General features: G+C 40.4%; 1 protein-coding gene across 4 annotated transcripts in view; it reads left to right on the forward strand.

The window, feature by feature from the left end:
• MEF2A (myocyte enhancer factor 2A) overlaps nucleotides 1–13,511 on the forward strand; it is a 125,507-nt gene that overhangs the window by 62,661 nt on the left and 49,335 nt on the right. The window lies entirely within an intron of this gene.

A 13,511-nucleotide genomic window follows, 5' to 3' on the forward strand; every position in this document is an offset into this window, starting at 1 on the left:
TGTATTATTAGTTCATTTTGTATTGTGGTTTTGTACATGGAAGATCATTACAGTATGTTTTCTGTGCTAAGTTTAAATTGTTTGTGTGTTCCCTATTGAAAGCCACACTGCCTTAAGTCAAAGAAATAGAGTTGATTTTGATAGTGTCAACAAAAAGGTGTTTTTGACACTCCCCAACTGTAACTGCTCTGCTCTTCCATTGCAGCAGTTGTCATCCTTGGCCCCTGGACATCGAGGGTATTTTGCACAACTTGAAGTGTTTTCTTTGAGAATGTGGAGAAAGTAGTCCAATTTAATCCTCACAGAATCCTACCTCAGACTTCATCTATGTTGTTATCAATAGAAGTGTAAAAGACTAGATTTCAAACATTTAATAGCAGCCTTCCTTATTATGGTCTACTTCAATATGAAAGAAAACTTTTATGGCTGATTGCCAAATGAAATTTTTCTTTTTTATTTTTAATTGTATTTTTAAATATATTCTCTAGCACAAATCATATCAAAAATATTTAATGAAATTCTGAGTTTTATAAGTATAGCAGAGAGAAGATACATTGGATTATAAAGGATTTCTTTATGATAGGTTTTCCTTTTCCATATCATTTCCTTTTAATCAGTTGCAAGCTTTTAGGTACCCATTTACTCACTTGGCCTGGATATTTGAGGAGTCTTTATGTGCCATGGGTTCTGCAAGTTGATATTAGAAGTTTCTTACCCATGTCACAATAATATTCTTTCTACCCATAGGTTTGTAAATCATTAAAATAGACTTTTATCAACTGAGGGTGTGTCTGTATGTATTACATCTTAAGGTATGTCTTAATTATATGTATAAAGTTCTAGCAAGTTGATGGAGAGATTCTGGCCTCCTTTAGACCTTTCAGGTAGCCAAAGGAGCAAATAAAGACAAGGCAGCTATCTGTCATCTTAAGAGCAAGCATGTGTCCTGTCTTCTGGTTCACTCTCCAAATATGCACAATAGGCAGGGCTTGGCCAGGCCAAGGCTTGGTGTTGGGAACTTCAGTTCAGGCCTCCCAAGGGGGTACCAGGGACCTGAGGACTGAGCCATACACTGCTGCCACCCAAGGTGCACGTGAACCAGGAGCTGGGGCGCAGCTGTGGCTCTCTGCTGGAGGATACAGGTGTCCCCAGTGTGTCTTAACCTTGCACCAAGTGCCCTCTCCTCAAGGGAGTACTTGTTGTCGGCTTTGTTGTATTTGGAATATACTGGAGTTTGGGGAAACTGAGCTGCTCACTGCCCTTGTGTAGTCTCTGCCGCAGTAGTGCACATGTGTTATATGCAGTTAAATCTTGCATGTTTTCTGGGAACACTATAAGATCAATGTGTTATGAATAATTGTTTGAATATAATAGTTATAAATACAGGTAGGCATGATATTTTGCATTTATCTACATTTTAACTTTGTATAGCCACAATCGTTAAAAACTCATGTATAGGATATTGTTCTTTGTATTTGTTTTGTATTTCTTATATTTTAAAACCAGTATCTTAAATATTCAATTTAAAATTTTAGTCAGCTTTCAGAATTTGTTTGGAATCCATGAAAGTTTTAAATGATTTTTATGTGCCTTTTTGAATGAGCATTTATTTAGATTGCATTTAGGTACTGAAATTAATAAATATGGCCTGCTACATTAGGATAAGCTGCACAAGAGACTAACTTTGAGATGGAGATGAATATCACTTCTGTGTTTAAAAGTGGTATCATATGAAAATATTCATTTACTGCTTTTCAGGACTGTTTCCTATTTATTTGTTTACTTAAAAGCTGTTTTATTTTTGAATGTTTGTTACATAGGTAAGGGGACTGCAGTGCAGGCCCATGCAAGTTTCTGGGTGGGATGGGAAGAGATGTAGTGAATGGGAAAGGGGAAGTTCAGAGAAGACCTCACTCTCCCTCCTCGACCTTGGTAATTGGGGTGGGGGTAGGGGAGGTGTTGTTGCAGTGCTTTTTGCTACCAGATCACATAAGCACCAGGGGACAGAGATGGTCTCCTCATTTCATCCCAGGGACCCTGATAGAGGAGGGTGGGGGAAGAATAACCTGAGCTTATTACTTGAATAATCTTGATTATTCTGATGTGGTGTTGGCTTCGTTATACCAGGTGTAAGATGCCACTTCCCATACTTACCAGCTGTGTATGTCTGTTCTGATATGTCCGTAGCCTTAGATACTTGATAAAGAATATGGCCTGTCGTATTGTTGAATTTGCTGCTCTTTCCATATTTTGGTGAGGCATTCAAGGTCCTCTGTTAAATCAGAGAGACTGGCTTCCCTTTCTTTCATGTGCATCCCAGTATATTCTGTTTCTTTACATGGAGCCCACAAGAGGGACAACCCAGTCCTGCACCATTTGGGGATTGAGTAGAATGTACTTAACGGGCTGACTCAAGAGCTCATGCTGAGTTGGTCCCCAGGCCCAGTTGCCATGAGAGCTGGAATGTGCTGGAATGTGCTGACACCCAGCCTGCCTGACCCCTGCCTCCCCCACTCTCTGATCCAGTCTTGCGTGTACGGTGGATGGTCAGACCTGGTCAGGGCAAGCCCCAAAAACTTCACCCAGGCCTGTGCCCAGATCTAGTCCTCATGCCAACAGGTGCTGTGGCTCAAGCCAGCTTCTCCCTGTCCAGTGGGTACTGTTGCCTAGTCCAGATGTCCCTTGTGAATCCCTTCCAGAACTGCCCCCAGACCCATCCCTCATGTACACTGGCAGGTGCTGCAGCCTAGCTTGGCCCAGCCTGCCCCTAGACTAGGCTCCTTCTTGGAGTTGGGGAGCCCCCTGAGGACCCCTTTCAGGCCTGCTCCCAGACCTGGATCTCAAGTGCACCAGTGTGCAGCCCAGGCCACCCCCAGACACTGCTCTGACTAGTACTGGTAGGTGCTGTGGCCTCGGGATTATATTTCTTAGAAAATATGTTTTATTGTCTTTGTTTCCTGTATTTGATTAGATGGCATTTCATACACAAAAAAACAATTAAAGACATAATTCTGTCTGTGTTCTTGAGAATTGATACAAAATTTCTAAGTGGAGAAGCCTTGCTGACACCAGCACCCATATGGAGCAGTGGTGTCGCAGGTGGTGACACAGCCTGTTACATCACAACATCAGCCCCCATATCTAGCTTTTAAAGTGTTTTTAATCCCCAAGAATATCTTCTGAAATAACTTGAAACAGCTAATGCAAATTTGCAATTAAAAAGCAGTTCATAATAGTATACTAGTATCAGTGTAAGTTACAACTGTGGAAAGCATTTCTAGTAGGTTACATTTTGATATAAATCTACTTGGTTATTAAAGCTTTTTGACGGAGTGCTGTTTTGAGAGGTCTGATGGGATGGGTAGGAGATGGCCTCTGTTCCCTGACCTTTCATATCCGGAGGTGTCATTGTACTCAGGCTTGCTGATAGCATTACCTCTTCAGAGAGACTTGTGGAACATTTTTTCTCTCCATGATCCAGCTTAGGAATGAATCCAGGAGCATAGACGAGCTCGCCTGTTGCTTTCTAGGGCTGCAGTGGAGCGACAGGGTTGGGGAAAAAGAATGAGGTGTCTGCAGACAAGACAAACCTTCACTCCACCTCTGCCGCTGCCCTGCTCCCAGAGCGGCTGGCTCGTGATTCCCAGGGGGAGGTGCACGCTTCTCAGGCTTGCTTCCTCCCGCTCCGCAGGTCATGCACCTGCACCTCACACCAGGCATGGAGCTCCTGGGATTTAGTTTCACTGTTTTTATTTTGCCTTGCATTTGAGTACTGTTATTCATCATACAGTTATTGGTCTTTATCTATGTGCTTTTTTAATAAGGAATTATACATCTGTAAGAGTGTTTTTCTGTCTTGGGGAGTTTTATTTTTCTCCATTAGAGATCGATGTATTAGATCCATAAATGAGAGTTCATGGGGAAGAGTATCTCTGGAATACCTACTTGTGACTGTTGACAAATAGCTCTGTGTCCGTATGTTTCAAGAATTGAATATGTTGATATTTGTCATTAGAATACGTATTCTTTTTTTCTCTACAAGATTTTTAACCCATTATTCCTTTTCTTGGTTTCGGAGAGAGAAGGATTATAAAAGCAATTGGAATATTGGTCAGAAGACATTTCCCGTGGAAGTGACCTCAGCAGTAGAGCGTGTTAAAGGATGTGGTTGGAGGGGAAAGTGGTGCTAGGAAGGTGTTCTGGATGAAGAGAACAGTTTTTAAAAATTGGGAAAAGGTGGTTTATGAGGCTGAGACCAGCAGATACAGCTGTGGTGTAGTGGGAAGAATAGACTGAGATCCAAGAAGCAAACCAGAGCTTCATGAGCTGTGTAATGCCCTTACGTTTACCGTGAAGGTTGGGTTACGCACCAAAAGAGCTTACCACAATAGCTACCTGCCTTTTGCTATCTTTTGTTTCCCAAGCAATAAATTATCCTAGAACTGCATGGTGATTTTTTAAAAAGGATTGGAAGATAAAAGATGAAAAAAAGTGGAAATATTGAATGTGTAATTTTATGTTTTTAAACTTTTCTGCACTGCTGTTTATCGTGCACTGTACACATGTGCTGGAAGTTGAGACTGCAGTGATAACTGGCCATATTGCTGCCTTACTCCTAACATGCTGTGTTGGCTATTGAATTAGGTGACAACAGAAATCCCTTTGATGGATAGGTTCTGTATGGATTCAAGGCCCTTATCATTCATAGATGGTCTTGTTATCAAATATTAATGACTTGGCATTTTAAATATTATGCTGATAGTAGAACTGAAATATCACTTAAACTAAAGATGCCAGGTGCTTAACATGTTTATCTGTTCTGTGTATAGCTGCAAAGAGAATTATGCAGTGTAGATGATGTCTCAGTTTCACATGCATAGAAAAGTTCCCAATATAGATATGTAGTTTTGTGAAAGTTGGCATATGAAGTGTAACTTAAAGTTGAAGAGATAGCTATCTTGTCATTATATTTATTTTGAAGCTTTTTCGTTGCTTTTTTATGAGACTGACGCGCTGCCTACTGCGCTAAGGAGGCAGGTGGTTGCTTTTTTAAAAAAGATTTATTTATCTTTATTGAAAAGTGATAGATGCAGAAAGGAGAAGAGACAGGGAGGAAGATCTTCCGTGCAGTGATTCTCTCCCCAAATGACTGCAGTGGCTGGAGCTGAGCTGACCTGAAGCCAGGAGCCTCTTCCAGGTCTCCCACACAGATGCATTGTCCTCAGGCTTTGGGCCGTCCTCAACTGCTTTCCCAGACCACAAGCAAGGAGCCGGATGGGAAGCAGGGCTGCCATGATTAGAAACGCCGCCCACATGGCATCCTGGCACATGCAAGGTGAGGACTTTAGCCACTTGACCACCATGCACAGCCCTGTTCACTTCTCAGAAAGGCTGTTTAAAGATTATGTTCTGCAGAAAGGTGTCTTATTTGCATAAATTAGTCACAGCTCTACTTTTGGTTTAATTATGCAGTTAGTTCTATATCTATAAAAGTTGAAATCAGTATGAACTAATTTTTTTGGTTGTTTTTTTTGAATTTTGAATTTTATGGTACAATTTTGTAGTGAACTTATATATCTTAAGAAGTACACATACCTTATAATTTACCAGATGTTTGGTTGACTTACATTTCTAATATGTTCCTTACTATATCTCCTATGGGTATTTTATGAAGAGTACTACCGTATGTTTAAGCAATTGATAAGTGATTGTTCCTTTATTCAAGGAACGTTTTTGTCGTATTCATCATAATTAATTAGCAATAAAAAAGAAGATAAGCCCTTCATGCTGATTTTAAAGTACTTGGTAAATAAATTACATGCTTAATTAAGCCCTCTGAAATAAAACCAAAAACTAATCATACAAATTGTAATTTACCAAAATTAAAAAAAAAATTTTTTTAAACCCCAAGAAACAAAAAAATAAAGATTGTAATTTACCTATTGAAATTCAGTACAAACTGTTTTAATAGAAATTTTGTTTTATGTAACTAGCATATGTAACTAGATTTGAATTATTTTGATAATCTATATTTAAAGTCTTAAAATGTTCTGAAAAACTAAAACCTTGGAAATGGCAGCTTGTATTTATATAGGGATTTTTAAAAATTAGCTTTATTTTCTTAATATCAGTGTTTGCATATAATTATGCCATAATATATACTTACTAATATTTTATTGCTATTTTTGCATGTCTTATTAATTATTGTTTTTTAGAACTAGAGACAATTTCTTTAGTAAGATTTATTTTAAAAAATACATGGGACTGGCATCCTGGGATGGTAGGCTAAGCCTCCACTTTTGGTACCAGCATCCCGTATGGTGCTGGTTCATGTCCTAGCTGCTCCACTTCTGATCCAGCTTCCTGCTTATGGCCTGGAAAAGCAGCTGAGGAAGGCTCGAGGTCTTGGACCCTTGCGTCCCCGAGGAAGCTATTGACCCCTGGCTTTGGTTCAGATTAGCTCTGACTTTTGTAGTCATTCGGAAAGCAGACCAGTAGATGGAAGATATCATTCTCTGTCCTTTTCTCTGTAACTGACTTTGAACAAATATAAAATAAATCTTTAAAAAAATTTGGGGGGGCTGGTGCAGTATCCTAGTGGCTAAAGTCCTCACCTTGTACAAGCCAGGTTCCCATATGGGCTCCAGTTCTAATCTCGGCAGCTCCACTTCCCATCCAGCTTCCTGCTTGTGGCCTGGGGAAGCAGTCGAGGACAACCCAAAGCCTTGGGACCCTGCACCCACGTGGGAGACCCAGAAGTTCCTGGCTCCTGGCTTTGGATCAGCTCAGGTCCAGCCGTTGCAATCATTTGGGGGAATGAATTAGCAGACAGAAGATCTTTCTCTCTGTATATCCTTCTTTCTGTATATCTGCCTTTCCAATTAAAAGAAAATTTTTTTTAAAGCCACCAGTTACGTTCTGAAGGATGGTAGAAAGATATTTGATATTGACCCTGAAATCTTATTTGACATTTAACTTATTAGTATTTTTTTATTTGAAAAACAGATTTTGAGAGAGAGGGATTTTCCTTCCACTAGTAATTTGTTCAGATAGCTGCAAAAGCTGGAACGGAGTAATCTAAACCAGGAGCTTCTTTGAGGTCTGTCTCTCTCCCATGGGCGCAGGGGTCCAAGGGCTTGAGCCAGCCTCAGCTGCTTTCACAGGTGATAAGCAGGAAGTGGGATGAGAAGTAGAGCATCTGAGACACAAAGCTACCCTTGTGGGATGTGGTGGTACAGGCAAGGGATTAATGTGCTGTGCTACCACATTCGCCCCACACTTATTAGTGATTTAAGGCATGTGCCAGCATTTAGTATTCTAGTATGTATTTTGACTATAGAATCCTCAATTTATTGCATGCCTAGTAGATCAGCCTATTAAGCTCTGGAGGTTTTCTCTTTTTTGAGACAGAGGCAGGCTGTAGACAGGAGAGCTGACAGTTCCTTTCTGCTGGCTCACTCCCACTAGCCCAGCAGTGGAAAAAGGGCAAGGCTGACACCTCTACAGTGGGTGGCAGGACTCCTAGAGTCTCCATCTGCTGCCTCCCAGAGCACACATTACAGGAAGCAGAACTAGGACCTATACCTAGGCACACTTGCGTGGGATAGGGCCCCTAATGACTAGACCAAACATGGGCTTCCAGCTGTATTGAATAACATCATTTAATGGGACAGATTTATTGAAGGGTCAAGTTTGTGGGTTATAATGATTAGTTAAATCGTATGTGTAAATTTTGAAAACTTGGGTTGTGTCTTTAGGCTACATTGAACATTGATCTTTAGGGATTTATTTTTTTAATATCACTTAAAATTTTTAGCAGTGTGGTAGAAATTCAGGTGTGTTGAAGTGCATCCTCTTGTCCTGTCCATTAGCTATATACTTGTGCTGACTTTTCCATATTGAAAAGAGACAGTGGCAGCTGTGAGCCCTGCATTTACAGAGCGTGATGTTAAACAGCACTCTAGGACTGTTACGACCGAACTCCTCAATACCTGGCTTGTCCAGTATGGTACTCAACTGTGGAGCCCTTGACATGTGGCTAGTGTAACTGAGAAAGTGTGTTTTTAGTCTTACTTGGTGTTAGGTGGCCACATGTGGCTAGTGGCTAATGTCCTGCTGTGCACTGATCTGTAAATCAGATCCTATGTCTCGGAATTCTCAGCAGATATTCCAAAATAAATTCTGATTTTACTGGTTTAGATCACATGCTTCTTTATGTCCCAACCCCAAAATACTAATCACTGGTCAGGGATAAATTGACCTGTGCTATGCATATGTTCCAGCTGTGGGACTTGGAAAATTTGGAGTAGTCCAGACAGTATGGCATTTGCATCAGGATATATGTATGTCTCAGTAGAACAGAAAGAGGACTCAAAAATAGACTCTTACATTTATGACTTGATTTTTTTTTTTTTAATAAAAATTCTAAGGTAAATCAGTGAGAAAACAGAAGTCTTCTAAGTAAAGGGTGCTGGAAAATTGAGCATGCATACAGAAAATATGAAAAGTATTTACCTCATTTATACATTAATACAAGATAAGGAACGAAGAAGAAACTTTGGTATTGGTAGAGTGGCTTGTTTGTCTCATGGGCACTGGGCCTTTGGAGGTTTTTAAAATAAGAGTCCATCAAAAGAGTAGATAATGAGACTGGTACATCTCATATGGAATACTATTCAACTGTGAAAGAATGAAACTTTATCATTTGCAACTGAATAGTTGCAACTTTAGAGACCATTATGCTCAGTGAAATAAGTCAGTCCCAAAAGGACAAATATCACATGTTTTCTCTGATATAAGACGACTTTCATGCAAAATATTAGATCAGTAGCTCTTTTAATAATGTTTCTGTTGCAAATCATGGGTTTTGATACATATATATTTTTTTTCTTCAAAATAGCTTCTTTTCTCAGTAAATTCTTCATTGACTCGTAGGTCATACGTACCATCATTTTCTCCAGGAAGGTTTTTTAATTTTCCTTTTCATTTCTTCAGCGATACAGTGGTCATGCAGTAGCATGTTTTTTAACCTCATGATTTTGTGACTTTTTAAACCTTATTCCTGTTGTTGATTTTGTTTTATGGCTTTTCATTTAAAGGAATTATAGTAACTGTAATAGAGACTGTCATATCCAGATGTGATAATACAATGCAGTACTCATCTTTACTTCCAGATGAAAAATGGACTTCCAATGAAACTGTTAAATATCTGCCATTGTTTGTACCAGCAGTGTCAGGATACTTAAACAACAGAATAATGGACTGCTTATGAAGGACCATGCTATTGAAGTTAAAATAGGGGAAATCAGTTGGGAGTGAGGGTATTTAGGAAGGTGGCAAGGGAAATCCCAGAGCCTATGGAATTATATCATAAATAAAATTTTAAAAGATAAAGGAGTCAAATCAGGTTACTATCTGACAGCTGGTAGCATTTTAAGAAAGTTCATAGCTTATTTTATTAAGTTATTTTTATTAAAAAGTCAGAATTACAGAGAGAAGAGAAGGGAAGATCTTTCATCTGCTGATTTACTCCCCAAGTGGCTGCAACGGCCAGAGCTGAGCTGATCTGAGGCCAGGAGCCGGGAGCTTCTTCTGAGTCTCCCATGTGTGTGCAGGTTCTCAAGGCTTTGGGCCATCCTTGACTGCTTTCCCAGGCCACAAGCAGGGAGCTGGATGGAAAGTGGAGCAGCCGGGATATGAACTGGCACCTGTATGGGATCCCAGCACATGGAAGGTGAGGACTTCAGCTGTCGTACTGGGCCCCAAGTTTATAGTTCTTTAAGCTAAATTATCTGTAATAGGTTTTTAGCAACACTGAGGTTTGTATGAAGAGAAGAATGCTATTATATTTTATTTAAATAGGGAAGGGAGAATTAAGTGAGAGGTTGTGCTCACAGTGGTACATTGGTGCAACATATTTCAGCGATCTGTAGAAAATTTAAGAGTGCACCATTTGTTTAAAACAATTTAGAATTGATTCCAGTGTAATTAACCTGTGCAAAATAATCTCTAGAATTGTAGCAATTTAAATAAAGTATCTTTGTGTAAAATTGTTACTGACTATGCAAAAAATGGTTATTAGATTAAATTACCATCTTAAAATGCTCTTTGTATTATACCAAGATTAGCAGATTCTGTTTTGGTTCTTCAATAAGAAAGCGGAGTTCAAAGAAAATAAGAGGCTTGTTTTGTCTCATTTCAGTGCATAATGACAACACAAGACCTAAGTAATGTTCCCTGGGTAACCTTGAGTCTTTCTAGAAAGACTGTACATCCCTGTAGGCAAGTGTTTGCTAGGGAATGTTAATGTTTTTCATAGAGCTTCAGTAAATATCTGACGCAAAGCTTAACAATGACCTATAAAATTGGACTTAAGAAGCCTTTCTTACTTCCTCTCCCCTCCCTTCCTCTGCTCTCCTGAGAAAGCATCTTGCCTGGTGTATAAGATGTCATTGGAGACATCTCTGTGCTGTATCACAGTACCTGTAGTTGGGTCCTGTGTCTGCTCCTGTTCCAACTTCTGGCTGGCAGCAGGTGTTCGCTTAAGTGGATGGTTCCCTGCTACCCATTTGAAAGATCTGGGCAGAGTGACTGATCATCAGAGCTGTCTGCTTGCTCATTGCAGCTGTCTGCAGTGTCGAATTGTTCCAGGCCAGGAGCCAACAGCTCAGTCCAGGTGTCCTGTGGTGGTGTCAGGGATTCAGCTGCTTATGCCATCACCTACTAGTTGTCAGGATCATGCATTTGCAAAACACTGATGAGGAATGGGACACCCTAAATCAGGTGTCTCAGCCATCGAGCCTGATGCCCACCCCAGTTCAGAGTTTGTGAAACTGAAGCCCTAGGATCAGGAATATCCACTGCCTCCACTGCCTGTTATTTGGAGTGGTTACAGCAAAAAAATTTTAGTACTGAACAGATGAAGCAAATACAGAGGATAAGAGAACCTATCTCTGACAAATTGTTAGCCGGTACCACTATAGATTGGAATTGCAAGCCCAATTCATGTAACAGCACAAAGCATTCAAGAAAACTAGTATTCTAGGTACCTACAAGAACCAGATTTATATGCTGTTTGGAGAAAATGATTTTTTTTATATTCTTTAATCTTTTTCAAGGGAGTAAGATGGAAATTTGGCATAAGAATTAAATTGCCAGTTGGAATACCTGCTTTCTTTATCAGAATGGCTCTGCTCTTAATTCCAGCTGTCTGGTATGTGCACTCTGGGAACAGCAGGTGGTGACTCAAGGACTTGGCCCCTGCCACCCACATGGAGACTTAAATTGAATCCCTACCTCTTGGTCTCCTCCTGGTGTAGTCCCAGCTGTTGGCAGGCAGTTGCGCAATGAACCAGTGGGTGGGAGATCTTGTTCTCTACATCTCCAGGAAATAAAATATGATGAAGCATAGGAGAAAGCAAGGTGCAATGAACAAAGTCCAGCAAGAAGGGATAGAGGCTGCCTCCTCGCTGTTTCAGATACTATAACACAGATTGTAGGTTAGTCTCACATGATATTTATGATATAAAATACAAGCTTGGAAATTCCTGTTAAAATCAGGAAATTACAAAGTGACAGGTCAGACTTTGAGGCGTGAAAAATATATAATCCAATTTTTAAACTATGAACTTATTTTGCCGTACAGTACAGCTTTATATAGCTGCAGAGAGAATTTGTGAACTGAAAGATGGAAGAATTATCTAAAGTTCCACAAAGATGTGTTAAGAAGTTCTGGTCTGTTTTAACTGGTGTTCTAGTAGAAGTGGGGGGTTGTTTGGTTTGTTTTTGGTGCCTAGGTGACAGAGATCCAGTCACTTGAGCCATCGCTTGCTCTCTCCCAGGGTTTGCATTAGCAGCTGCCACTCCAGCCCAGAACCCTGGTACAGGAAGCTTGTCATTCCAACTGTTGCTTAACCGCTAAGCCAGACATCTTCGTCTAAGTCTGTGATTAAAGAACTTAACAGCCTGTGCATCCCATATCTCAGTGCTGGTTTTAGTCCTAGCTGTTTCTGTTCTGATACAGCTTCCTGATAAAGTGCTTGGGAAGGCAGTTGAAGATGGCCCGAGGACTTAGGCCGCTGGTATCCATGTAGAGACAAGCACAGAGTTCCTGGCTCTTGTCTTCAGTCTGGCCCAGGGCTCGCTGTTGGAGCCATTTGGGAAGTGAACCAGTGTATAGATCTCTGTCACTCCACCTTTCAAATAAGCAAGTAAATAAATTTTTTTTGTTTGTTTTTAAAGGTAAGAGGGTTTGCCCTACAGTATCCTGAGAATTTTAAAGCTAATAGTAATCACTGTACTGTGACACTGGCACATAAACCAACTGCCAAACGTTTTTAGGGAATAGTTCAGAAACAGAAGCATGAATATCTAGGTATTTAGCATATGACATAGTTGGTAACACAGATTAAGGAGGAAAGAAAAAAGTCTTTGAGGTAGGCTCAGCAGCACTGCTGCGTAACATAAACAGAATCACCTCCAAGGTGGTTACAGACCAAAATGTGACAGGTAGAATTAAAAAAGCTACATGGAAAGTAGAAGAGAATATCCTCATGATTTTGAGGTTAGAAAAGATTTCTCATATACTGTGTAAAAATTGCTTTTTTACAATCATTAGGATAAATGTAAGGGAACCAAAATGATAAATTCGGTTATGTTAAAATTCATAACTCCTTTTCATGCTCAGACAGGAGTTTAAAAAGGCATCACGGACAATTGATTTTTCTCTATGTATAAAATGAGCCAAACACATATTGACTGTATAGAAGAATTGCTCTTAGTTAATAAGAAAAGGACAACTTTAATGGATGTGTGCTCCAGCCAGCAGACAGTAACGTGGACACGGTGAGGGTCTGGGGATGAGGCACCGACAGGAGACCAGTGATGATGGAAGTCTCTCCAAAGCCTCCTTTATTACTTCTTATATACTCTTTCCCCCAAGCCCTTTAACAGAATAATAGGATGCCAGTGAGTCTGATTAGACCAGGTGCTTTTAGCCGCAAGCCCATTTGCTGTAGTGCTCAGCTAATCAACTCCTTAGCCCACAACAGGTCTCCCTTTTTTTGTTTTAAAGCAGACTTGAATGCACCTGTCTTAGGTTGGACTCTCAGGTTATCAGCCTTACCCGTCATCAGGAATCTCCGAAGCATGAAGTAGGTCAGTGCCCGGTCCATCACTAGTTGCCATTCAACACGTTGTCTGCTGCAGCTGCACAAACCATACTTGGGGAAGCTGGTAACCCTGTTCCATGGCTAGGAGTGTTTTTAGCTCGGTGGCAATGAGCAGACAGCAGTTCCTGGGCTTGGGAAACATTTTGCATTTGCATAGGTGTTACACACAAAGAGGCATATGATGGGGTACAAGAAGCCTAAGACCAAATCTCACAGCATCTGCTGTTCCTCTGCCAACAAATCAGCCCGCAGTTACAGCGCAAGCATGCCCACCCGCACGTGTTCATAGATAAAGTTCAGTTGTTCTATAGCTCAGGCAGTCAGTTCTGCAAGCTTGTTCAT

Source organism: Ochotona curzoniae, unplaced genomic scaffold (genome assembly GCF_017591425.1).
Source record: "Ochotona curzoniae isolate NIBS_2020 unplaced genomic scaffold, NIBS_Ocur_1.0 scaffold_4701, whole genome shotgun sequence".
Taxonomy (NCBI): Eukaryota; Metazoa; Chordata; class Mammalia; order Lagomorpha; family Ochotonidae; genus Ochotona; species Ochotona curzoniae.